This window comes from Maylandia zebra, linkage group LG19 (assembly GCF_041146795.1).
Source record: "Maylandia zebra isolate NMK-2024a linkage group LG19, Mzebra_GT3a, whole genome shotgun sequence".
NCBI classification, from domain to species: Eukaryota; Metazoa; Chordata; class Actinopteri; order Cichliformes; family Cichlidae; genus Maylandia; species Maylandia zebra.
Window position 1 is genome coordinate 9,850,897 of NC_135185.1, and position 27,506 is coordinate 9,878,402.

General features: G+C 47.7%; 1 protein-coding gene across 11 annotated transcripts in view; it reads left to right on the forward strand.

The window, feature by feature from the left end:
* Positions 1 to 2,587: 2,587 nt before the first annotated feature.
* Positions 2,588 to 27,506, forward strand: part of myt1lb (myelin transcription factor 1-like, b) — a 113,173-nt gene continuing 88,254 nt past the window's right edge. For 8 of the 11 annotated variants that reach the window (XM_023153619.3, XM_023153625.3, XM_023153628.3 and 5 more), the window contains exon 1: positions 9,726 to 10,055. The gene's annotated coding sequence lies outside the window, so the exon portion shown is untranslated. Of the gene's footprint in view, positions 2,647 to 4,679; positions 4,757 to 9,281; positions 9,562 to 9,725; positions 10,056 to 27,506 lie in introns of those variants that run through there. The other 3 variants (XM_023153620.3, XM_076877244.1, XM_023153621.3) reach the window with 3 other exon arrangements.

A 27,506-nucleotide genomic window follows, 5' to 3' on the forward strand; every position in this document is an offset into this window, starting at 1 on the left:
CGTCCGGGAACAACAGGAAACACCGACAGTGTGGCAAAGACACAAGCAGGACGTGACTCAAACATCATGATGCCAGCAGCGCTAACGTTTGCACGCTCTCTGCAACATCTTAGCTGCTTGATGGTTAAACAGCCGCCTGTTCACTTTATAAATGAACCTTTAATCTGAGTCCAGCCAGAATGAAACTATGACAACCAACCATCAAAGGAAACAGAAACTATGGGAAGGACCGCAGTGAGCCAGGGTTGAGCAGCGGCTGTAAAAGGCTGCGTCTGAATTCAACCCATCATCATCTCCCAACACTAAACAAACTGATTCTCAACTGGTCATGGATGTGAGCTAAAGTGTTTAAAGCTTTACAAATGCTGCTCCATCTCCATCATCAGGGAGAGGGCTCACAAAAGAGCCGCGGCTCTTATGGAGAGGCTGCGGGAGGTCTCGCTCCTTACTCCTCCTCGTGTCCACGGGAAGCACGCCATGTTTCAGGCCTGCTAGAAACAGTAGCACTGGTATGAAACCAGTTTATGTACCCAGAGTGCACTGCACACAGCGAGATTAAGGATGTGTGCATCTTGCATTTTTAACATACGAGCAAAAGCCAACAAGCTGATATAGTCGGGGTTCCTTTTAACGTGAGCATGGCGGCGGTTCAGCCCGGCCCCCCGCTGCGCCCTATGGAGTCAGCCAAACTTTCTAAGACACTTCACCCCCCCCCCCCCACCGTACCCCCTGTAGCCTATCCCATCATGGGAGGTTTTGATTCACAGGACTGACAACCTTATTATGCGGCACACTTATTATTGATATTACGCCGCAGAGGCACGGTTGCCATGGTCACCGAGCGAGAGACATTTAATTTTCTCTCCTCCATCATCATTATCTATGGGGCCATCTGTTGTGGAAAATGAATTCAGCCTCATTTGCATGACTGATAAGCACATTCTTTATCTGTCCCACAGAAGGTCATATGCCACAGATTTGGGGACTGGAGAGAGGGAGTGAGGGGGTGAAATGATGCGTGCTCTTACCTCTGCGAGTGAGGTAAATGGGCTGTGTGTTTGTGCTGGGATGTGTGCATGTGTCTGCATAATGCATGCACATGTAATGTTTATGTATGCCCTCTTGCCACGCTTTTGTTCTCACGCCGATGCTTTTGAATTTCCATCAGCACGTGCCTCTGAGCATGTTTGTGTACGTACCCGTCGTCATGGCTGCGTGTAGTCACTTTGTTTGCAAACTGCTCGTGTGAGTGTGTGTTTTCGTAGGTGTGGGTGTGTGTTTGTGGGATCTGTTGGTATTTTGGGTTTCAGATTTCAGAGTAAAGGCCTGTTTGCACTGCACGAATAAGAGGAACACGAGGAACAGCATCGCTGCCGTTCTAACATACCGGATCTGCAATCCACGCGTCCATCCTTTTTTTCCTATCTGAGGTTGTGGTTTCAGTACACTCGGAAGGTATTCCAGACCTCCTCCTCCTCAGACACCTCGTCCAGCTCTTCCGGGGGAGTCTTGAGGCCATCCTGGATCAGATTAGATGTATTCTCTCCAGCGAGTTCTGGATCTGTCTCAGGCTCTGCTCCCAGGAGATCCACACCCAGGTCCGGCTACAGGAGCGACAGAAACTTCCAGCTTTTTGTTGAGGTTTCCCAGCTCTGACTTGTCCGATTGCTCTCAGTCCGGCCCCCTCTCCTTGGACCAGTTTGTCTCGCAGGACTCAGTCAGGAGCTTTTCCCCAGACACCACAGCTCTATGCAAAGCTGTCTCAACAGGGAGGCTCGTGGAGCAGTAAGAGTCAGAGTGGCCCTGGTCCACGTGCCTGTGTGAAAACACTGAAGGGATTCTCAGTGGGTAAACTTTCAAAATAAGAGTCAGGGATTGTCCAGTACAGGATGACTGTGTTGAACAAATAAAAAATAAAACAGAGAAAAGCTAAAATGAATAACCAAATATAGTTTAGCTGTAAATATACTGTACCTGAGTGTCCTGCCTAGATGAGTGTAGAGGAAAGACTGAATATTATCATCTGGTTTTTTTTCATTAAAATATACCCACTGTGAGCATCGCTTTATCTTACAGTTTGGTCAAACATGGGAACAATGGTGTAATGTAAAAAGACATATAATTGTCATGTTACTGATGTTTTGATTCTATAGTTTGTAGCATTTATCAATATCACTTCATCTGCTAAAAACCCTGGCTGATATTGTTACTTGGTTGTTTCTTCGATAATTATGTGATATTTTATGCACTGAAAAAAATGAATTCTCCATGAAATGTTTCTGCGTTGGTCTGTAAATGTAATAAAACATTACATTTAATCCAGTCTGGTTATACTTGATGATTAATTTTTTCTATAAATAAACCTTTGATTTCATATATTTCAGTGAACATTTTATTATTAACATTATTTATTATTATTCAGACTTATTGCTTCGTGTTTCTCGGGGACTCATTTTTGGAGTGAGGCTGTACACCTTATGTCCTTGCTAGCGTTGGTTCTCTGCAGCCCAGCTGCTAAGATAATGTGGGCTCATTGTATGCACAGCATGCTAACGCTAAGTAGCTAACTAGCTAAGAGCCCAGAGTGACGTCAAAGCTGAGCATACGCAGACTCCAGCCCCGCAGCCAGAGCATGCACGTCAACAGGTAACAGACTGCTACAGCAGAATCACCATGATTCTGCCTTTGAGGCATCTTTGTGCTGGTTTCATCTTTTCTTTGTGTTCACACCTAAATGCTAAGAGAAGGATCACCTGTATCCTCGTTAGGGTGGGGATGTGTGCGGTGTGTGGGTCTGTAGCAGTGTTGCCAACTCCTCAGTAAGGAAAATCGCTATCTGATTGTTCAGTCTGACGTCACTAGCCGTGTCTGGGCCTAAACTCCGCTGCAGGTCCATATATCAAACGGTCACTATGGCATTACTGAGAGTTGAAACACTGTCTAAAGTCCTTCATCTTTAATAAAATGATCAGCGTTCTTCTCTACCAGGTGTAACAATTGAGTTTAACATCCAGGCATCCATGAAAACGGAATTTATGACATTTAACAGACTTAGAAGTTAGCTCGCTAGCTTCTATCTAAATACAATATAGCATGTCCTGACTGCGGGGTTTTCGAAACAAATTCAAACGTACAGCTCTGCTATCACTTCCAACATAAATGAAGACAGAAAACTAAACAGCAGTGACGTTTGTAGGGTTACTGAAGTTTGGCTAGCTGGTATATAATGATGTGCTGTGTGACCGCTAGCGACACAGCAATGTTAGCATAATATAAACAAGCTAACTTTTTTTCCACTCGATAAAAGTTAACGTGAGTGTTCTCGGTGGTCAGGAACAAATGTAATCGCATGGCAGGATGCTGTAAAAGGACCAAACTTCAGCCAGGAGAACAACTGAGATAATCCATCCACAATACGAGGTTAGTCATTCATATACTGCTGCATGGGCTGGGCTGTAGCTACATCCTAAGGTTTTAAAAACTGAGCTTAAATAAATGGTCAACGGTAATCACTGACTTTTTTTAGGAGCTTTTTCAGATTAAATAGAAGAAAATTCAAAGCATTAAACATGTTAACAACACAAAAGCCATATTAAACGCAGACTACTTTAGGCCCGGAAGTAGGATTCCTCAGTAGGATTCCTCACGTCATCACTTAATAATCGGATTGGCTGTCCTAAAAGTCGCTAGAAGTCGCCAAATGACGTCATCGTCTAATTTGCATAATTGGTCATGCTAATGTAATTGTAACCTATCATGGAAGACACATAAAGTGAGTAAAAAACGTCCTAAATGCAGTTAGAATTTATTTAGAACTACAAATTAAATTTCTTTTAGCAATTATTGTTTTTTTAATGTCACAATTCCAATCCTGCTCCTTTATCCGGGCCTGGACCGGCAAAAGTGACCCGAAATTGGCACTCTGGTGGAGTTACTTTGTGTGTGAGAGTGTTTGTTTATAAGTAGTTTTAAACCTTGTGATCCACGAAACAGCATAACAGCAAAAGAACTGACTGCGTTACAGTCATGCGCGATTCATTTGCCGTTTGGTGTGAATGTCTCATGCCCTGATAGCAGCTGGGGGAGGACTATCCTCCGCCTAGGAGTGCTTTGGCACCGGTGAGGTGCCCAAGGCAGCACCGCTGCCTGTTGAGAGTAAGAGCCATACGTGTTTTCACGTCAAAAAGTCGTCATACAGTAAATAAGTCTCCAATAATACCAGAAAAAGTCGCCAGATTTGTCGCTAGTCGCTTTTTAGAAAAAAAGTCGCTAAGGGGGTCTGAAAACTCGCTAAATATAGCGATAAAGTCGCTAAGTTGGCAACACTGGTCTGTAGGCTCAGCTTATATCATTCAATGGTGATTAAGAGACAATAAGTTTCAGGACATTTTACCGAGAAAGTAATGTAACGAGTAATGTAACGAAGGACTTTGTCCAGCTAGCAATTAAGTAACACAAAAGTAAGATGTAACACATTTAGTGATGAAAAATGTGCAATACAATACTGTGTATCCAAATTATTACCCATCGCATATTTACTGAGCTGAAATATAAGGTGCAACAGACATTCTTACAGGATATCATATTTTTATATTTAATTGTAAAAGTGTAAATGTGCAGTGTTTGTGTCGATTTTACTGACAACTTTTTATCGTAAATATGAAAAAATCCCCCCTAAGCTGAGGGGACTTCCTGCTGAATCAGGTGACACATCTCCATGGATTTGTCTCGGTGAGCAGCACGCGTCACCTCACAGGTATGAATCTGATTTCGGTTTGAGGAAATATTGATTAGCAGATTTTTGTCTATGACTGTGGGGAGTAACGAGGGGAGGTGTGATTTTAAAACCCTGTGCTGGTTTAACAATGAGGAGCCGAATCTAGTCTTACAAACACAGCAATACACACTGTGTGTGTGTGTGTGTGTGTTTATCCCCTGAAGCTACTGCTGTGTGTGTGTGTGTGTGTGTGTGTGTGTGTGTGTGTGTGTGTGTGTGCGTGCGCGCGCGCAGGTAAAGAGGCTCCCTGTGGGTTTGTGTGTGCTCTGGTCTTTCATGTCTGGCACATTTGTCATCCTGTTCCAAAGACCCGAGTATCTCACACACACACACACACACACACACACACACACATACACACACACACACACACACACACACACACTCTGTACTGTACATAAGTAGGCTGAAGCTTGTTATTCCTCCTCTTTCTTACTCCCAGTACACCACCAATACAACCTCTCCTCCCTTATACATTTCTCTCTCTCGGCTCATTCTTTTCTTCTTCCTCCTCCTCTTCACCTCCCCCCCAACCCCACCCGCTCCTCTCCCTCGGTCCCAGCGAACAACAAGCCTTCACCTTCTCCCACGCTATCATCTCAAGTCCCCAAACACACAGATTGTCTTCCTCCCCCTCCTTTGGCTGCCTGGCGCTCACTTGCTTCCACTCTGCAGCAGCTGCACCTCTAACCTCAGCAGCCTCCCTCCATCCCTGCTGCGGTGCCGGGGTTCCCTTCGTTTTCTTTCACTCGGGAAGTTTTTTTCTTTAAAATTTACAGATGTATATGCGCTGCAGTCGGTGAATAAGTGATTTTAAAAAATGGCCTCTAAATAGTTCAAGCGCTTTTCATTTCAGGTGAGGAGATGAATTTAAGACGGTATTTATGTTAAGTAGACTCTTCTTCATTTTCTTCCACGTCTGAGAAGAAAACCTTGAACTTGAAAAATGATTTTCAACATGATGAGTGTGATTATTAACCTTCACTTCTGCTTTTCAAGGCATTTCTGCTGAGCCTCGTATTAAATTCATCATCAGCTGACAGAAAATCAGCCGCATAGCTGAAGCTCCAGCAGTGAGTCAGGACTCACCTGTTTAAATGCATTTGTAGGGGTGTGGCCTGTTTGATTGGCAGGTGCGTGGTGGCACAGGCAGCTGTAGCTGTTAGCTGTCTGCTGCTCTGGCCGGGAGGTTATCGTACTAGAAGGCTGACCTCCAGTTTTGGTGCACAGTGAAATTCTGGGATTTTGATTGGATGTCATTGAGCATCATTGTGCGATGCTTCCTGACAGTCCATGAATGAAGGCGATGTGGTTGGACTGAAGGACTGAGGAGCACTCAGTAAGTGTTATGCAGGGATGCAGAAGTGGTGAGGTTGATGTTCTTAGATTTACTTGGTTAGGTTTGTGCACTGAAAGGCTCAGTCTAAGGGTCCTGCTACAAACTAGCATGTGGCTGCTTTACTGCTCTGAAAGACACTTGGTGAGGTTTCACCAGCGGTTGTGGTTTGAGTCCAAATCGCTCTCCACACTGATGAATGACGCTCGTCTGGCGTGTGGACGTGTGACGAGCTGGGAGCTGAAACTGTGCTGTCGCATGTCTTTAAACACAACCTTGTCATAATAACTCTCATTTGTGACAATATTAGATATGATGAGGTGCAGAAAAGTCAACCTGGGAGCCAGAGTGTTCCCGCGAGAGCTCATTAAAGTGACAGTCAGTGAGCATCAGTTATGCTGATGTCCAGTGACAAAGAGATTTATGAAAGTAAAGACACAAACATGAATTACTCAGGGTGCATATTTTTCCCATAAACCTTTGCTCTGAGGCATTACGGTCTGAATTAAATCAGTGACAAGGGAATGAGCTTTGAGAGCGACGAGAGCGGCTCATTAAACAGCTGAAAACAAACACGCTCTGATTTGGTGGATTTTACAGTTTGTGTACCTGCAGCTTCTTTGCACGAGCAAATGTTAGCAGTGGACTGTGGACATCCCACTAAGCCTTTCCTATCACAAACATCTGTCCTGTGTCTGCTTTGCTTCAGCAGCGTCTCTGTCCTTCCAGTGAAGCACGCCACTTCATTATTAGACCCCCAATAATAAATGTGAGCTGTGGTTGGTTTGGGCCGTCAGAGGCACTCAAACAGAAAGCGCTCACCTATTGGTTAATGACTTGTCAATCACAGGTCAGGAACCAATGAGTGCGTCCTATCTGAGCCTTGGCGTGGCCAAACTCCATGTTTTATTCAGCATGAGCTGAAACAAGAGGCCGAGCTCATACAGTCATCGGGACTGTGTCCTCCTCACACGCGTCCACAGACATCGCCCCCTGGTGTTTGTGGGAAGGATTGCTGGTTTAGTGCGTCTGTCTTCAATCCATATTTATGACATCATACAGTCTGTTTCATCAGTGCATATGAAACAGTTAGCAACATGTAGGCCAAAAAAAGCAGGTTTAGGTTAACATCAGGATACACAAGGAGATTTTAATGCGGGGCCTTCGGGGCAGCCGTTTGTATGATCGTCTCTAATGTGATGAAGTTGAACAGAAGTCAGTCGTTTGTGTTCAGTGTGTGCGTTGTTTGGTGTCTCAGTCGGTCTGGCGTGGATGGCCTTCAAGTGTCTTCGACACATTCTGAAGTGTTCACGTCGTTAATTATGAGTTTCAGTCATTTTCATGCAAAAAGAGTCAAAAAATAAAATAAAGTTGAACTTTTTGTAAGAACAGTTTCAGCTGTTTGTGCTGATGTTTCCTGAGAGCAGGACCTGAATTATAAGACTAACAAACTGGCACTGAAATGAGTTTAACATGGATTACAAATATTTTATATGAAACAGTCACTAAAAATGTATGTAGAATATATTTACATGTAATTTAAACTGATTTGAAGATTTTGAAAATGTTCTTTATTCAATTTTATTTATACAGCGCCAAATCACAACAACAGTCGCCTCAAGGTGCTTTATACTGTAAGGTCGACCCTACAATAATACACACAGAGAAACACCCAACAGTCATGTGACCCCCTATGAGCAAGCACTTTGGCGACAGTGGGAAGGAAAAACTCCCTTTTAACAGGAAGAAACCTCCTACAGAACCAGACTCAGGGAGGGGCGGGGCCATCTGCTGTGATTGGTTGGGGTGAGAGAAGGAAAACAGGATACCCGTCTTCCTTCCTGTACCTGTCTGATTCATGATGTCATCACAGTCAGGCTGGCTCTCCATCTTTATTACCTGACACTGAATCTGAACCAACATCTGGTTTGCAGATGTTTAAGATTCAAAGATCCCGTGAAGATTCACTGCTAACCTGTCACTGACCCCGTGGCTGAGTTATCCCTCGTTATGGAATAATTACCAACAAATTACAATCCAGTCAAAGCCTAAAAGGGAAACGTATCCCGTCACTGCTTCCTGTTTCCGTCTCCTGCTTTCCTTCTCTTATGGCGTCCCTGTTGGGATTTGTTTCGCATGTTTGTTCGTTTATGGAGGGACGTTCTGGGTGAGACTCGCCGTCTTCTCTCCGGTTCAGCGGATTTCTTGTTTGAGTGAAGCGATCCTCGGTGCCGAGGCTCCGTGAGCAGCAGATTCACGGCAGGATTCAAACATCACAGCGCAGCGATGCAGGGCTGCTGGGTCAGCGCGTCGGTCTGCCTGATTGCTGGAGTAATTGTGCCTGATTGGCATTAGCATAGGTAATATGGAGCACCCCGGGGGCAGCGGCGGTCCCAGCCCCCCTGAGTACTTATGGTGCCCTGCTGCGCTGCTGCAGGCAGAGAGCTTGTTGGTTGAGTAAAATGCTGCTGGATGCTTCTGATGTGTTTACTGTTGGAGCTTCATATATGCTCTGAATATTTATGTGCAAACACGAATGTATTTGGAAACGTTATTGCTCGTGTGCAGCGAGAGGCCCGATTCAGCCGCCCCAGCGGGCCGAGCGAATGAATTAGCACCTCTTGTCCAGTAAGAAACGAAGCTAATTTATACTCTAATTATGACGATGTCTCATGGATCAAATTAACATTGTGTGTGTTTGCATATCTGTGTAAATATGGAAATCAGTGTGTTGTTATTCCCACACATGAATGTCACCCCGGTTATTGTGCACTCCACACGGCTGCAGCTCGCCCGCTTCCACGCTCATTCATCTTCTTCTCCTCTCTTAATTCTGCTGCTCAGCCAGCCTTGGAGCCTGTGATGGGTGGAGGAGGAGGCGGAAGAGGAGGATTAATTAACGGCAAGCCAGCGATGAGGCAGAGACTTCCTTTAAGTTTGCTTCCTGTTTGTGTCTCCAGTCAGACGAGCACTGAACCACGAGTGGAGCTCATTCCAGCGATTTTAGGGCACAAACGTGTATCTGTGCTCCCCCTCCCCTCCTCCTCCTCCTCCCCCTCCCCCTCCCTTCATGTGTGCCCGTGCAGGGCCCGTGGGAAGCACTCGCTCTGGGAGCAGACCGTCTGCAGCCCTGAATAAATGTATGTGGGGGGGGCAGAGAGAGTGTTGGAGGACATACATGCAGAGAGACGAGCTTTCAGCTTCCTTCAGTGGTCCCTGCATCTCCTCCGAGCTTCCTCACACGCACACACACGCATGCACACGCACACACACACACACTCCTTCAGAGTACACCAGCCGCTCTGGAAGTCCTCTCTCTCCTTTGTTGTTTTTCTGTTGGTTGGTCTCGGCGACGGCGGAGCAGCGTGCGCCTCTATCGCCGCTTCTGTGTGTGTGTGTGTGTGAGTCTGCAAGGCGGCGTGTGAAGGATACCACTAGCAGCGCCCGGGTAAGTCAGCCTCTTCCTTCCATGGTTTTTTTGAGCGTTTCTCCCCATCTCGCCTGGGATCCTCGCCTCTCTCCACCTCCTCTCCCTCTCCCGCCCTCCCTCTCTCTCTCTTATTGCTCTGCTCGCTCTCTCTCTCCCTCAGTGTCTCTCTCGGTCTGGGTTACGCCGTTTCCTCCCGACCGCGCTCTTGCCATACCTGCTTCTCTCTCTCTCTCTCCTCATTGGTGTGTCCTGATTCCTTTTTTCCATCAGGCTCTGGGCCCCATTGGTCGTCTGCCTTCCAACCATTATCTCCACTCCTCCACCCCTCTGTCATCCTTTCTCGCTCTCCGCGCTCTCTCCACCTCCTTCCCTCATTGCCGGTCACATCTCTCAAGTCGTAAAAATGATTTGCATGCAGGAGGAGAGCGCAACTTTGCAGTGAGAAAAATAAAGGAGAGGCTGAAACCGGGAGAGCAGGAGGAAAAGTTTACTGAGAAGACTGCAGCTGGAAGGTAACTCCTGCCCGTTAACGGCTTCTCGTGTTTCTGCCGTGCCCGTAGACGTGACGGTGTGATGTTGATCGGCTGCCCGGCTCAGTGAGCGTTTCGGCTGAATCGGAGCCTCGCGGTCGCGCCGGTGTCATATCGTCGGGCTTTGTTTCTGTCATGTTGCTGCAGTCGGGCGGGCTGTTGTTGCGTCAGGTATCGTGAAGAAACTTGCATGGTTCACAAGTTTGTTGTGGAAGTTTGGTGCTGAGTGCTGCTCTGCACATTCGCGCTGTGTTTGCTGGAAACGTGTCTCATCATTATGCTGCTGAATGCTGGATTATTGCAAGATTTCCTCCATGTTTGTGTTCTCGAGCGCTTTGATTTGCACGCACATGTGCTGTCACTCTGATGTCTTCATGGACGAGGCTGAGCGAGGCAATCTGAAGTTCAGCTCAAACTTCAAGCACATGCTGTCCCTTCGGTCTGCTCTTCCTCCTGATGCAGATGTTGTGCGTGTGTGTCTGCATGCACTCACACAGATGCACTGTAACACGTTTCATTCTGTCATGACAAGCAAAGCTTTGCTGCTTCCACAGTGAGTGTTTGTGAGCGCAGGATGGAGGCGTCGCTCGGACACATCTGGAGAGGAGTCCAGACTGACCCTGCGTCGTCTGACACATCGGTGTTTTCAAAGTGAAAGTGTGTGCAGGCTGGGATGAATTCATTTATCGGCCGGTGTCAGTAGTTCAGCAGGTTTAACCTTTGTGTTCCTCAAATCTGAGATTTAGTTGAGTAAATCTGTGATTCAGAGATAAAGTGATGCAAACCTGAGAGACTCTAAATGAGTTCAGTGAAGATTTCTTTCTTTGTTTTCTGCACAAAATGGAATAAAAACATAACAAATCAATAAAAGCCCAGAGCAGTCTCTCAGTCCTGACTTTAGTGTGAAGTCATCTCAAACCTGTGAAACTGCTCTCACTGACGCTCTTACAGTTACAGTAAGAAGTGCATCTCTGAGCCGAGCCGCTCGGCGAGCTGAGGTGAAGCCGTGTTCTCCGGGATGTTCCTGAAACGGCGGCAGGAAGGAGACGGCGTGCTTGTTAGAGAGAGAGCGCGTGGCTGATGTGCTTTGCAGAGCGAGCCGAGGACAGCGAGACAGCTGAATGTGATTAAATTATAGAGGGAAAGCATGCTACCTGGTCTGACTGAGACCAACGCTGTGGGAACCCCCTCCTCCTCCCCCTCTCCCATCTCCTCCTCTGTGTGGTGTGAAAGTGAAAGAACCCGGGGAGGCTCGTCAGAGAGAAAGTCAGGTGTTGATGCTGAACGTGGACTCAGTGTAACGAGTCATGGCATCGACGAAGACACGGGTGGGGGTCTTTACTGCTCGGCAGCCTAATGAACGAGCAGGAAAAAGCCTCCCGGGGATCCCCTTCATGCAGCCGCCAGGGTGGGGGTGTGGGGGCAGCTGCGTGCTAATATTAGCTTCCATGTTGAATGGCTGGATCCCACACGAATCAGGCTTAGCAGAACTGCGGCGTGCGGTAACACAGAGCATGACTGTGCGCTGAGGCTGGACTGCCCGTGTGGTCGCACGCTGACGTGCATTTAATGACACGAGTGAGGACGTGCTCGACTCGCCCTCCTTAGGCGTTTGGAAAATATTAACAATTTTTAAAAACCCGTTGCTTTCAGCATGTTATACCACCACTCACCACTAGGAGGCGGCGCCTCTTTCGAGGGGAGTGAGGCGGGAATTAAAGCCACAAAACCTCTAGTACAATCAGAGCTCTGCTCACTTTCTGTTCCACAGGGGGCGCTCTCGAGCTCACTGTTTGGACATTGTTGACAGGAGAGCTCGAGACAGTAGAAAAGATTCTATTTGCAGATGTCTTGCAGGTTTCTATTGTAGTGAAAAACCATTCGTATTCACTCCTGCTCACTGATGTCAGAGCGCCCCCTGTGGACAGTAAACCCTCAATCAGAGCCGCTCGTTAAAGGGAGGGTTAAAACCCGATTATTGGCGGGCGCGATCGATGGATTCAAACGAAACACACTCTGTGGTTGAAGTTTCACGTCAGCTGTTTTTTTAAAATTGTCGGTTCATCTGTGACGCGCATGTTTCTGCAGGCATGTCCTACTGAGATAAATAAAGTTTTTCTCATACAGGAAGCAAGAAAAAATGAAACAGTGACACGTTAACGACGCAGATAATCTCTCTGTTATCATCTCGCACTGTTTCTATGCTCAAACGAAATCGCAGAATAAACAAAGTGAAAGTTTGATGAACGACTCACAATGAGGCAGCGTTTCTGTGTTTGATGCTTTTATTGTTTCAAATTATAAAACGACGTAAAGTGTATTTAAAGGCAGAGATGGATCAGCGGCGAGGGTCAGCTGACGGCTGTGGGAATGTGAAGCGCTCCGTACGAGGCGACTGCAGCACGGGCTGCTGTGAGCGAGAGCGGGAAACGGCGTCCGAAGTTAAAAATGAAAAAATATTTGCTCCCCGAGGCGAAGTTTGGAAAACTAAAGTATCATTTCTGGGAGACGCAGTTTCACGTCGCACGTCTGCAGCACATCTGTTCCTTTAACATGAACCTGATTATGCAACACATGCTAAAGATGACAGAATGATGCCAGGTCTCTCTTGGAAATGAGATTTTTAATCTCAATGAGATTTTTTACCTGGATAAATAAAGGATTAATAAATAAATGATTCCTGTAGAAGAAAATAATCACTGTGACGGCACAGCGGTCAGTGTTCCACTCACTGTGGACCTGTGGACTCCCACACACACTCCTGTTTGTAAAGTTAACAGTTAAAAAATCAGTTTTTTAAATTCAGCTTACCGTGAAAAACGAAACAGCTGATTTATTTCTTATTCAAATGTCGAATTTATGATTTACTTCATCCTGAAGCTGATCGGGAGTGCTCTCATCTTCTTCATCATCATCATCATCATCATCATCAGTATTGTTGTTACAGGTGTTTGCGGTGCTGTAGTAGCTGCGTATCGGCGTCCTCAGCGTCCTTTGTTCTTACCTCACATTCTCCAGAGTTCATGTGATGTGTTTGTTTCTTCATAATTGAAATTTTTATGTGCAAACGATGAAATTATGGAACGTCTGCGTCCACACTCTGGGAAAAATCTGGGAGTGGAAACGATGATGTCGACCGTGCATGTGTATGAGTTTACTGATGAAAGAGCGTGTGGACAAATCAGGTGACCCTGGTCTGCACCGCCGGGGCTCTCGTTCCTCGGGATGAGTCGCAGGTTCGGCAGCGGCCGATCTCGGCTCAAACATTTAATCACGATGTGGATTTTTGGTCTCATTCGGGTCATTCCGAGCTCGCTGTGCGTGTCTTTGTGGGAATCAATGCGGTCTTCCAATCAGTCTCCGTGACGGGCTCGGGCAGAGGGGAGATCGATCGATTCGAGCCGACACGCCGTCGATGCCATCTACTCGGTGTAGGATGTGGCCGCTCGCGCGTCCTTCGCACATGCACTCCTGCGGCGGCTGATTAATTATGCCGCTCATCAGTCAGAGCACGAGTTGTAGCAGATACTGTAAAATATCAGCAGCATTTCCAGGCTGCTGTATTCAATGTGATGGTGACGGGACGAGGTGACACGGGCCAACAACAATTCATATCGAAGGTTATTATGATCACAAAGTCGCTGCTCCAACACCTGGGATCCTTTCATTCCCTCCTCTGCCCCATTGTTTACATGCAAATCGAACTGTGTGCATATCCAAAGAATCTACAGTTATACAGGAAAGAATGAATGAAACAAGGAGACATACAGAGAACTAAACAGGAAGAACACCGAGGGAAAGAGGAAGTACACAGGAAGGTTACAGAAGACTGAAAAAGAAGGAAGTAACACAGAAAGTGAGGAAAAAAGGATATATCAGGGAAGCGAAGAAAGGAAGCATGCAGGGAACAATGATATAAAGGGGGGAGAAAGAGGAAGGAAAGAAGGAAGAATGCTGTAGAGCAGGAAGGAGGTACGGCATACAGGAAGAACATGGGAAGGAAAAGCATACAAGATGGAAGAAAGCTTATAAGAAGTAAGGTAGGAAAGTATACAGGAAGTTAGGAAGAAAGGACACATAAACAAAGAAAATGGGAGGTAGGGAAGGATACTGGACAGGAAGTAAGGAGGCGTGCAGAAAACGGGAAGAAGGCATGTTTTGGTAAAGGAGGAAATGAGGAAATGGGAGGTTTTGGATGTGTAATTAGAATATCAGGTAGAAGCACTCGTGTAACTGTTAGCTGTCGTGTCAGGACTGAAGTCCGACAGCAAAAGGTTAAACCGCTTGTTAGTGGATAGAAAATTGTATTACACGTGGCGGTTACCACCTGGATGTGGTCGTCCGTCCCCCCGTGTGAAAAAGGTCCACAGAAAACAGAGTACAGGGAGTTTCAGTGTGGGTATCCCTCCAGAGAGACACACACACCTTCGTGCCTTTCCTCGGGGAAAACGCGATCTATCTCCTGGCGGGCAGGCCAATTAAAAACCAATCAGGCTGCTTGGAGTGCGCTGGTAATGGGAAAGCCGAGGCAGTGAAGGAAGTGCGGCTGATTAATGGACATTTTCACCTTGTGGCATAACAGCCTGCCACAGGCATCCATCACCTCGGGGGACGACGCTGGCCCCACACCTATCCCGACCGGCTGACGCGCTGTAAGAGATGTGCGAGCGTGCGACGGCGTGCCTGATGAGGCTGCGGGAGCTCCGCGTTAACCTGCCTGATCAGCAGGCCGCGGCGGCGGCGGCGTCACGGCTACAGCTGCTTGTTTCCGTGTTCACACATCAGAGGACGCGCTGCTTGTGTTAAACGTGCATTTCTCACGTATTAGTTATAATAACGTGAGCCTTCCAGTGCTCGATGCGAGCACGATGAGCAGCTGGAATCACTTCCAGTGTTTTCGTTGCTCCGGTGGGTCAGAACCGGACTTTCCCACAGGCTGCAGACACGCTAACGGGGGGTCGGGACGCTCTTACCCAGCGCAAACACCGTGTTTGTGCCTTTGCACGGCAGCGAGCATTCAAAAGGAAAGTATTAAACGGCGTGAGCCGAGCTGGTTCCATTTCAGGAGCCGCTGTGACCTACTTCACACAGCCCGGCAGCGAGCTGTAAATAAGGATTTTCATAACCTGCTTTGGCCTTTTCCCATTAGAGCCACGACGGTGCCTTGAAGAATATTACAAAGAGGTGAGGAGCAGCTGTTTAGAGCGCTGCTATGATATCATCAAAGCGCTGACCTCCAGACTGCTGGAGTCTTTGTCATGCAATTACAATTAGCTTTAGCACCACGTTTAGCGTCAGCGATAGGACGGGACGGAGGGCGGGGGGAGTAATTGAATTTCTGTGTGCGCGGCTGCAGTTCAAAGTTGATGCCACTCGGTTTGTGTGTCTATCTGCCCGTTTTACCCGCCTCGCCGTGGAAACGCATTTATTTCAGCTCCGGCTTAGTTTGCAGATCTTTTCCAGTCGAATCAGCGGCCACGCTGGCACCTGTTGACATTTAGTTTCTCTCTAAACAATGAAACGATGAATCATTAAAGGAAATGTTTCAATCACAGCAACACCTGCCTCCTCGCTAATGACGCTGCTGCGTCATTACCGAAAAGTCAAGCAAGACGCCAGAGTCTTCGGGTCAGAGCGGTTACATCACTGCTGCGAGGGAGGCCGCATGTCAGGGGAGGGTGGAAGGAACCAAGGAAGGAAGGAGACCAAAAGCACACAAACCAGAATGGAAGGAAGGAAGTGCACATGAAGGCAGGAAACGAGACATATAGGAAGGAAACAAGGAAATAGGAATTATGAAGGAAGAACATATACAAAGAAGGAGAGATAAGCTTAAGGAAAGGAAAGAAGAAAGCATACATAAATAAAGAACGAAGGGAAGGAAGGATGTATGATACAATAACAAAGGAAGGAAATACATAACTAGGGAAGAAAGAAAATATGGATATTGAAGGACATTAAAGGTTTAAAGTATACAAACAAAAAATGAATGGATACAGGAAGGAATGAATTAAGGATACATAGAGAAAAATCTGGAAAAAAGAAGGAAATGAGGAAGGCAGAAAATAAGGAAGGAAGGATGTACAGAGAAAGGACATACAGAAGTAAAAGGAGGCAGGAATTGAAAAAAGGAAGAAAGGAAGGAGGAGAAGCTAAAAAAGGAAGTGTCAGGGCAGTACATGGGAACGTGGCGAGATATTGGAAAATGATTACCAAACAGGCATCCATTATTCAGCAGGGCAATCAGGGCGGGCACGCGCTCCTTATTTATGCCAGCGCTGTAAATCAGATTTGTCGGTTTTGATCACTCTAAAATCTCCCAGTCACACGCGGGCAATATTGGGTGAATATTACACTGTCTAATGGGTAATTGATGACGGCATGTGACACCGGTCGAGACGAATGGACGGCCTGCAGGAGCGAGGAGGAGGAGGTGTCGGGAGAGGAGCTGATTGCTCTGAGTAGCTTTGCAGGAATAATTCGGGTTCACACGCCGCTGTGCTCCTGCTTCCTCCTTTTTTAAGTGTTAATGTAAATCAGCACGTGTGCAACTACAGACCAATAACCAATCAGCATCCAGCGCAGGTCACAGACAGCCCGTCTTCATCATCCTCACTTTGTTTTCTACATTTGAGGCACGATGTTGTCTTAACTGAGGATAAGTGATCTGTGGAGGCAGGCGGAGGAAAGGAAATACATCTGTGACTGATTAAGGAAGGAAGGAAGTGAAGAGGGAAGCATCAGGGGAAAGAAGGAAGAAAGGATACATTCAGGAATGATGGATGTTTACAGAAAGGAAGGAAGTATAGAGAAACTGGGAAGGAAGCATGCAAAAGAAGATGTAAAGAAGTAAACAGACAGGGAAATGGAAGGATACAGCATAGGAAGGATAGATACAGAGAGGAAAGAAGGAAATATAAAAGGCTTTCAGGTAGGAAGGAATTGTGGAAGGAGGGAAGCAAGACAGGAAGTGTGGAAGAAGAAAGGAAATATACAGGAAGTAAAGGAGATCCTGGAAGAAAGGAAATAATCACTGAGCAAAGAAATAAACAATCAAAGAAAGAAGAGAAGCTTGTAGGAAGGAAGAACAAAAGTCTGCAAGGAAGGAAGGTATTATTAAGGATTCAGGAGAAAGGAAGCATGTATGCATAATGTTAGGAAGAATAGAAGGATGGACAGCAGAAGACATACAAGATGAAGGAAGAACAGAAAGAAGGAGGGAAGGAACTAATGATGTGAAGTATACAGAGAGGAAGAAGGAAAGGAAGGAAGAAGTATGCATTAAGGGAAGGAAGGAATTAAATATGCAGGAAGGAGGAAGGGAGGATGGATGCATGAAAGAGGAAGGAGAGAAGGAAGCATGAAGGAAGCATGATGCTATTTTGTTGCACAGATAAATGTTTAGTGTGTGTGTGTGTGTGTGTGTGTGTGTGTGTGTGTGTGTGTGTGTGTATATGCAAATGTATTTGTGATTGATTCGTGCGTGCTGATGCCCTGGTGCTGCAGCGCGGCGGGCGGACATGATGTGCTCTGAGTGGCGCGTCTCTGCGAGGGTGGCCTGACCTCTGCCTTCAGCTCCGCTTCACAGGAGCAGCAGCAAATGAGAGGTGTCATGGCGTGACAGCGCCGCGGCCCTCTTTAGGACTGACGGCCCGTCTGACGCGCACAAGCGCTCGCATGAGGACTGAATGTGCAGACCGGCGGCGGGGGAGGGGCACGCGTGCACACACACACATGCAAATATGCAACAGTTGGAACATAAACAGACACGGGTGCATAAATATTGACGGTGTGGTTGAGTCCGGGCAACACGGCGCAGATCAATAGCTGTGTTTCATGAACATGCAGCTTTTGTTTGGGGAAACAATGATTTGGCTTCAGTTGTGACCACTTAGCACTCACGCCTCGCTCCGAAAATCAAACTCCGACGCAGACGGGATTGTGTCAGGCAAACAAACAGAGCTCCGAACTCGTCGGGCTAATCTGGGTTTGTGTCGCGCGCCTTTGAGCTGAATCAATCGCCTCGTTTGGAGTCCTGAAATTGTGTTTTTGTTGCTGGTTTTTGTGACATGTTGTCACAGAGGCTTGGTTATCAATATATGAATCACACAGAAACGCAGAGCAATCTCAGGACCGAGACATCGGGGTAAGAACAGTTAGTCTGCCTCTACTGCTGTAACTAAACTCACATATTTTATATTTAATTTCACTGTTTCAGGAGAATAAGAGAAAAGATCAGAATAAGCCTCAACTGAAACCTGCAGTTCCTCTAATGTCCAGCAGAGCGTCAGTCCCCGTGTTGCAATAAACACGTTAACAGCCTGATACAGAAAATGATCGCTATATATCATTTCCCCTTTCATAACAGCTGTTTACACTGAATTAAGGCTTAAAGTCTACGTTATTAGGGGTGTGGCCTCTTTGACAGGTGCAGACACAGGCGGTTGTAGCTGCTAGCTGTTTGCTAGCTTCACCTGAGCTGGACCTCTGGAGCATTTTTAATGACATCATCTGACCGATACCACGGCTGCTGTGAGGTTACTGTACTAACAAACCACCCAAGAAGGCGGAGCTCCAGTTTGCTGAGTGAGATTTGAGGATTTTAATTGGATGTTATTGAGCACTAATTAGCAGGTACCTGTGTCTGTCTTTCAAACTACAAGCCGGGAGTCGAACTCTGAATGTCCCCATAAAACAAAGTGTTCGTGAGACACACGCTCACTACGATATAATATTTCGTAAAAGTAATTTTATGAATTTTACGAAATACTATACGTGACTTGTAGTGGTGAACGATGTCGTCAGTTGGAGTCTGTGGCATCTGTGGGCACGGCGTTATGACCCCGCTCGCTTCTGGCTCCACAGACACCACACGCCAAAATCAGGTGGTCAAAGGGGTTTGCGGTAGTGTCTGCCATCTTTTATATACAGGCTGTGAGTGAATCAGTGTGTTAGCAGACGAGGTGCTGCTCAAACTAGGGCATATCTACCTGCCACCGTCAGGCCTCCCCAGACACAACCCCCTGAAACCGCTGACGACGCACCGCTGGGCCTTCCTCCTGACACACACAGACACACAGACACACACACAGACACACACAGAGTTCCTCCTCATGTCCTTCCTCTGCTCCTTCTGTCATTCCCTTTATCTCTCCCTCTCCCGTCTCTCCGCTCCTCTGGCTGCACTGCATCTCTGCTCATTGTTATCGGTCTCTGTAACAGGATTTTCTCCGTCCTGCCGGATGATTAGTTCAAATATAACTGTGAAGGGGTGTGAGGGGGGGGGGAGTTTTGCCTTCATTTCTTCATCTCAGTTCAGTGGTTAACGAGGGGGATGGATCACATATTTACTGCTAACAAGGGGAATGCCATCGTTTCTCATTCTCCCTCACCGAGTGCGCCCCACAGTCCCATGCATAATAAATCAGAGCGTGTGTGCAGGCGCCGGCCTCTGCATGCAGACAGGAGTCACGGTGTGTAGTGTGATCTGCTACAAACGCAGAAGGAATGTGAAGCCGCGGCGCGTTCGGGTCGTTGCCGGGTCTCGGCTAAAACGCTCCCGTTCGCTTTGCCTCTGTCAAGCTCCTGCGTCCCCCCGCCCTGGATAAATACCGCTAGGTGCATCACTCCTTTAGTCTTAACCCCTTGCCACCGCCGCACGAGAAGCCGCTGCCCCGCTCGTGTAAGTGACCTAATTTTCCTGCTCGGCCCAGCGTTTTCCGATGTGAGCCATTCCAAAATAGCTTGGCTACAGCAAAGCGTGGCAAACTCATTTCCATCTTGCATAACAGAGACCAAACATCCCCTCACCCTCCCTCCCTCCTTTCCGGGCTCAGTGGCGAGATGGCACACTCTCTCACAGGCTGCATCTCAGCTTCCCACTTCAGTGCATGAGGATGATGGTGATATTATCATTTTCACTTATTCATCCCAGTGTTTGTGCTTTATGTCCTGACTGTAGGCCCGATTCGGCCCATCACATTATTTAGAGACGCGGTGCAGGTTTAGTCCAGGATATGGAGCGCCGTGCTACAAGCGTCGGGAGGACATATTTCAGGCACAGCTGATTCTGTGACCCGCGCTATGTCTCATCAAAATAACCATTCAGACGCTATTAAAAGCTCTCTGCGCCGCAAACCCGGCGTAATATCACAGCACGGTGGCATTACGGAGCAGTATAACATGCAGCAGGGCCGTATCTCCTCGCTGTCATTGAATCGGCTTTGGATGGAGATAATGAGGAGCGGGGGGGCTGAGAGAGGAATCATTATTTTACCCATGGCTGCGGCGCTTCTTAACAGGGTCTGTAGGGCGCCTTCACAAAGCTAATGTAGAGAAATGGAAACAGATGGAAAGCATGATTATTTGATCTGCCTAGACCGCTCAGAGGCAACAGAGTGGGCTGTATACGTCTGCGTGTGTGTGTGTGTGTGTGTGTGTGCAGTGACTGACGTGCATTAATGTGCCCGGGTGTGGGTGGCTATTGTTTGCGTGTGTTTTGCGGTCCATCTGTTGCCGTGTTTTTGAATGCGGCGCGCGTGCTTCTGAGTGCGTTCGCGTACTCATCGAGTAAGAATAAGATTGTTTCACGCTGCAAACATATGGCCTCTAATTAGGAGTGAGCAATGAGCAGTGATACAGGTAGTACTGCACGCAGGTGTCTGTGTTATGTGCTGAAGGCTGTGCGAGGCTGCTTCGTACCTGCGGCAGACTTTCTGCATAATGCACCATCTCACCTCCACATCTTTAACACTCATGTTACCTGTAAAAGTGTAACTGAAGCGAGGCTGTGGAGCATTTTTTTTTTTACTTTGCAAACAGAAGAAAAAGTTAGCATCAACCTTCAGAGCGCAAAAATGAAGCTGCAATTCCTCTGACGTCCAGCAGGGGCTCCAGTTAAAATAAACGTGTTTGAAGCCTGATGCAAAAACTATTTTTTGACCTTCATAACAGCTGTTTGAGTTTGCATTGTTAGGGGCGTGGCCTCTGTGACCGACAGGCGGATGACGACACAGGCGGCTGTGGCTGCTAGCTGGACCTCTGGACGTGTTTGTGCTGTTTCAGAGCATTTTAAGTAATGTAATTACTGACCAATAATATCGCTGCTGACTTGATGTGGATGTTACTGAGCACTAGTTAGCAGGTATGTGCATCTGCGTGACGCTCTCATACAGTCACTTGTGGCTGCACGCGCTGAGGATAGCAGCAGCAGTGAGGCTAAAATGACACCTTTAATGCACAGCCTTTGACAAAAGCCACAGAGTCTGTTTTGGGAGGTGGAGGTGGTGCCAGTAGCATGACTGGGACGTACCTGGGAGAGGGAGGTTGTAGTCTCCTGAGGGATCATTGTTATTGTTATTATTGTTATTATTTTTGGATGTTTCTACTTAATTCTATTTTCAATCAGTTTTTAGTTCCTCGGTGTTCGAGGCTCCAAACTGCTCAGGAAACAGGTCGTGGTTCTGGCTCGAGCTCCAAACCTGCAGCCTTTACCCTAATAATGCTACATTTGTGTAGCCGTGACACATTAAGCTGCAAACGCACTCGGGCTGATCTGTTCCCTCCTGCACGGACGTGCTTCACACCGTTGGTACACACATGTAGCGAGATCATTGTCAGAAAGCCCATCCCCACTGTGAAAAGCACACGGCTCTATATGCGCTGTGCAGCCCACACACGATACAGAGAATTAGCTAGGCTGTGTGTTACTCGATCGATCCGAGCCGTCTCCATGCCTCTCCGCTCTCAATTCAGCTGCAGTAGCATGGCGGCGCGTTAGCGTTGCACCGATTGGCCTTGGCGTGCTTCAGCCTACTGTATGCACGCAGATAAAGCCACGAACACACACGCGACAGGGCGCACACGCTCCCTTTGTCACAGAATGGGGTACATTATCGCATGAGGTTCCCTGTCAGGCGAGGGGTTGGAGGACGAGGCTGGCTCGTGTGTGCGTGCGTGACTGGCGGGCCACACCTGTCAGCAGCGCTCCATAGGCTGGCTGCTGATGCTATCTGACAGCCCGGCCGCCACGAGGATGTGTGTGTGTGTGTGTGTGTGTGTGTGTGTGCCGTGACCGTTTGGATGAGTCACTGTTGTGCCTCTGCTGCTATGTTCCCCAGAGGACCCTCTAGTGTCTGACTGGTGGTTTCTGTGTGTGTGTGTGTGTGTGTGTGTGTGTGTGTGTGTGTGTGTGTGTTTCTCTGGCTGTGTGTTTAGGGCTTATTAACAGCTGGCCTCTTACTCACACAGTAAACAATCACCATCGAAAATTTTTCGCCATCTAGTCTCTCGTAGTGCCGCGACTCTGCAACGTGCCGAAGCTCTCACACTCTCCATCTGCTCCTCGGCTCTGTGGCGCCGCAATCTGCTTTAATTCATCATTTACGTTAAAGAACAACACGCGTGACGCGCCGCCTCGTTGTGATGCAAACTGTGTTGCGGTAAACTTTCAGCCGAGCTGAGGACCGCTCTCTGGATGTGACGCTCAGACGGCGTTCTTCAATGGCGGCCGCTCGCTGCAGACCCAGCTTTGTGAAGCAGCTGTATCCTCCAGTGCCTCTCAGCAGCACATGCATTTGGCTGAAATATTCAGCCCGCTCCCAGCGATACCTTGCATGTATAATTACCGGATATGCTGCCTGCCGCTGATAACTCTCCCAAACAATGTTTGAAGGGGGAAGGCGGCGATGAATTCCCAATGAAGTGTGAAAAAGACTGATTAAAATTGCCGTGGTCAAAAGCCAGTGCACCAGTGTGTTCTGCTCTCACAGACCAGGGGAGATGAGGAGACAGACTGCAGTGGAGATTGCTAGCTCGCGTTTTTCCCATACCGTGCCTCGGACTGATTTGGCTTCTATTTTTGTCCTTGGCCGAATTGGAATATATTTGGTGCACTTCTTAAAGATACAACAGCAAAGCACATTTAGAGGCTCACCTGAGCCTGATTACTGATTCACATACAGCTGAACTGCATGTTTTACCTTTGCGATGTGTGTGAGTCAGTATATCACTGTACTACATGTCGCTGCAGTTGACTTTCAAATGTGGCACTCTTCACATGGTCCCACCGTTAGACAGAATCACATAAACGGTAAAAGCGTTCACGGGAAAATCGTCTTCTGTTTGCAGAATACGTACGAACTCTGAGTCTGAATCGTTGTGTTAAAACGGTAGAAGCTCAAACCAATAAGAGCCTCCAGAGCTGAAACATTACGATAACACTGAAACCTGCAGTTCTTCAGCCATCCACTGCATACTGCTTTTGCCACATCGGTCAGGTTTAGGTGGAAACGAGTCTGAGGTGAGGTCTTCACTGCAGTAAACCTCAACATGTCCTCGGCCGCTCGGAGCCAGAGGACGCCTCGTGTGTAAACGAACCACATCAGTGGCTTTGGCTCTAATTGATGCCCCGGGGACGAGGACAGGCTGCTTTAGGTGTAAGCAGGTGTAGTTTTGAGGGACTTGTTGAGCTCTAACTCTTCATGATCTCTATAAAAAGTGTACAAAAGAGTATTTGTATTTATATGTTCCCTCGTTGTCTGCTTTCATGTCTTTATGTGTTTTTGCATAAATCTGTGTGGGCGAGCTCGTCTCCTGTTGGTAGCTTGATGATACATGTATATGCTGCACATGGAAAATATATATAGGTGTGTGTGTGTGTGTGTGTGCAGCAGCTTCCAGGCGCCCGGGAGCCTGTTTGCAGAGGCTGAGGGAGGGAGGGGATGGAGAGATGGCGTCTCATTTGAGGCGTGTGGGCGTTGAGCTCTGGGCACCTAATTACAGCCCCAGCCGGCTAACGCAGCCCACCCGCCCGCTTCTCCATCGGCCCCTGTGTTTGGGTGTCAGAGCTGGATGACGCGCTCCCCTCGTCTCCGAAGCTTTGCTCTCAGGAGGACGCCACCTTAGCGCGAAGCACGGCTGTGTCTGATTAGCCGGCTTAAATGAGATCCCTAGCTAGCTGACGACGTTGTCAGTCTCTTTGTTGACAGCTATGAGAAGCGCTGCCAGACTGCCACCCGGCACGTTTAGCTTGTTAGCTTGATCAGGAGGCTCCTATGCATCATGTCTAACAAACATTGGAATTAGAAATCTGCAGGGAGCTCATTTAGGCTACTCCAGGAGAGAGACTAGTTAGCTAGCTAGCTAGCCACATGCCCAGAGGCTAACAAGCCCTGACTAACATAGAGGGCCCTTTTTGTTTTTTCTTTTCTCGTGTACAGCTCAGTAATTGGTGGTTATTAGTAAGCTTGCTGGAAGAGGAGCTCTGCAGCAGGTTAACCCTTTCATCCCCAAAAGCACGGCCGCTGTGTTTCATCTCGTTTCAGAGGATTAAAAGGCAGCGAGAGCAGAGAGAGAGAGACGGATGCCTATAGTGGGGGTTGGTTATTATTATTTTCTGCCAACAGCAGATGCCAGGCGCAGCGGTTTCAACCGGGCACACTTTAAAACACAACACAGCTGCCGTCTCTGCATCTGGGCACCGGATCGAAGGAGGAGGGAGGAGAGGAGCGCGGCAAAAATAATAATAATAAGAGGAGCAGGAGACAGGCTGTGGAGGGAGAAACAGGAGGAGGAGAGGGAGGAAGAAACAAAGGCTGACACAGATAACATCTATCAGTGCTGCAGAAACATGGGCCGGGTTTACCCACTGCACCCTCCCGCCTCATCCCCACGTTCCCCTCCAAAAGCCGGGAACCGCTAACTGGGCCAATCCACAACAGGGATTAGCCATCTCGCTGCAGAGGCATTTAAATGTGCTTCATGTGGGAGTGAGCGTAAACACAAACGGCGAGAGAACAGCAAGACAGGAAACGCTTGTACTCTATTGTTTTTACTTTATTTGTAGCGCACGGGTGGAGACAAAGAGAACGCGGTAAGGCAGAATCAGCCTGAACGCAGTGTAGAAGCGATCTCTCGTGAAATGACACAGAGAGAAGATTACATGCAGGAAAAATTGGAGGTGGATGGGATGTGTGAAGCATCTTGTTGACCCTGCAGTGAATGAACATAATGCACGTGGCTGTGGTTGTGCAGGAGGAGATGCAGTGCTCATTTGAAGCCTCCCGTGGAGCCGTGCGAGATGTAAAGCACGGGCAAACTTGTGTTTCCTTCCCCTGGCCTCCCCACCTGTGGACAGAGGTGCGGGCCAAACGTCGGCGCCACAGACGGGGAATTGCACACCTTTATTATTTTCCACTGATTTCAAAGAGCTCTGCGCCACAGCAGGCTTGTTTCTCTGCTCGCCTCCCTCGCCCCTCTTCTTTTGTTCTACCTCTATTAGACTCGTCCTTGACTGCCGAGCGAGCGCGCGGCGCAGCCTTTGGTCGAGAGGAGCCAGTCAAATGCTCTCTCGCTCTCCCGTTGAGACAAGAATAGAAGAGGACATGGGAGAGCGAGACGCAGAAAGGATAGCGAGAAAAGACAGGACAGCCTTTTCTGTTTTTTTTAAAACACGGAGCTGTGAATGAGAGCGTGGAGGACTATTAGCAGGAAGTTGGCCTGATGAGCAAGCGTCTGAAGACAGAGGAGCGCTCCGGGCGTCTCGTTTGGAAAGACAGTGAATGAAAAGTCGTCGTCTGCCAAGAAAGAAACCCTCACAAACTGTGGTGCATCAGTCACTGAGATTTACAGTCGACAACAGGAGCAGGAAGGTGCTCGTCTGTGAATATGAGATTAAAGCAGGAAAAGACTGAGCCGAGCACAAAGAGCCCGCTCTCTTAATATTTAATCCCACTGCGCCCCAACCGGCTGAGCTTCATCTAGAGGGCACTCTGATGAACAGCCCAAATGGTTATTTACACTCGTCTCTGAGATAAAGACACCACTTAATTGTCATAATTGTCTTATATAATATAATACAGATTATAAATGTGAGCTGGAATGAAACAGCTAATGATGGATAATCAATCCTGCAAGCCGCTTTGCAACCCAGTCCGAGTTCATCAGTGTCAGCTGGAGCTCTCCAATCATTTAATAGTTTCATCAAACATTTTTATTTAGGTTCTATAATAAAAGTAAAATAAAAACAAACTTTTTGCATTTTTTTATTAAACAGTGGTATTGTTTATTTCTGTGGTAAACTTCCTGCTAAACATAGAGCACAATAAAAGTTGACTTTATCAGCCAGATGAAAAAGAAATCTGAAACACAGACACACTGATCCCAGGAAACAACAGTTCAGTCATTTCAATCCAACAGCAGCAGAAAAACATTCACTGTAACCTGTAGCGGTGACAGGAAGTTAGAGGATCAAACTATCCTTTCATAATAAAATGTCGTCATCCACCACCATCTTCTTCTACTGCTTATCGGGGTCGTGACCTCTGGTTTGCCACAGAGGTGGAGAGGGTGATTTTCACTCTGGTTAAACTGGTTTCCATCATCGTTCGTAGCCGGCAGCACTGGGAGCAGCATAACGCTGAAACAGCACACAGTTCAACCTGCCTGGGTGGGGTGCAGAGCCAAAGTCACGGCGGCCTGTGTGGATGAAAACATGTTTATAACAATGAGAATATTTCATGTGTTCATGTTTTAACCAGCAATAAACAGAATTCACAGCATCCAGCCAGAAAGATGGAGAGCTGAGACTTCCAAAGGGAATTTGATTAAATCTGGTCCTTCAGATTTCCTCCAGAGTGACATCTCTGATGAAGCTCTCACCTGGTGGTGGGTGGATGGTTTCTGGGCCTGGTGGAGTGCTCGAGGATTATCAGAACCACACTGAGCCCGATCATCAGCCCGACAGATGCTCTGCTTCACCTTCAGACTGCAGATGCTTTAGAGTCTGATGTTTTCCTGTCATTTGTTGTATCCTCTGTTTCTCTTTTTTATGCTTTAGATCAGATTTTTGCAGAATTATTTCACAGGCCGCTACAGAGCGGAGGCAGGGTTTCGTTTCCCTCTTTACCTGGACGCAGACAGCCGTGCAGCGAGACAGACAGCAGACAGATGGAGAGGCAGACAGGTAAACAGGCAGATAGACGAGCGGGCAAACAAACAGAGACACAAACAGATGACGAGTAGACGGGCAGATAGTCGGGCAGATTGGCAGAGCGGCTGACAGCCTGGACGCTTTCCGCTGTGGAGGTATTGGCTGGAGAAGGAGGCTGGCAGGCAGACAGGCAGATGGACAGGCAGGCAGACAGGAGGACTGGAGGAATAATAGAAAGACCGGCTGGAAGAGAGACAGACAGAAAGGCGGGCGGAGAGGTTGCCAGACAGACATGCACCGTTGGTAGCAGGACAGGCAGTTGGCGTAGGAAGGAGACACGGGGACAGCGAGTGCCTCTGGCAGAGAGGCAGAGCGAGATAGAAGGAGACAGAAATAGAGGAGAGAGAGGGAGAGGGATGAGGTCAGTGCACGGCTGGCTGGCTGACTGCTGATCTGTGGCACTGGGCTGGCAGAAGAGGCTCCTCGGGGAGCGAGCAGCTCCA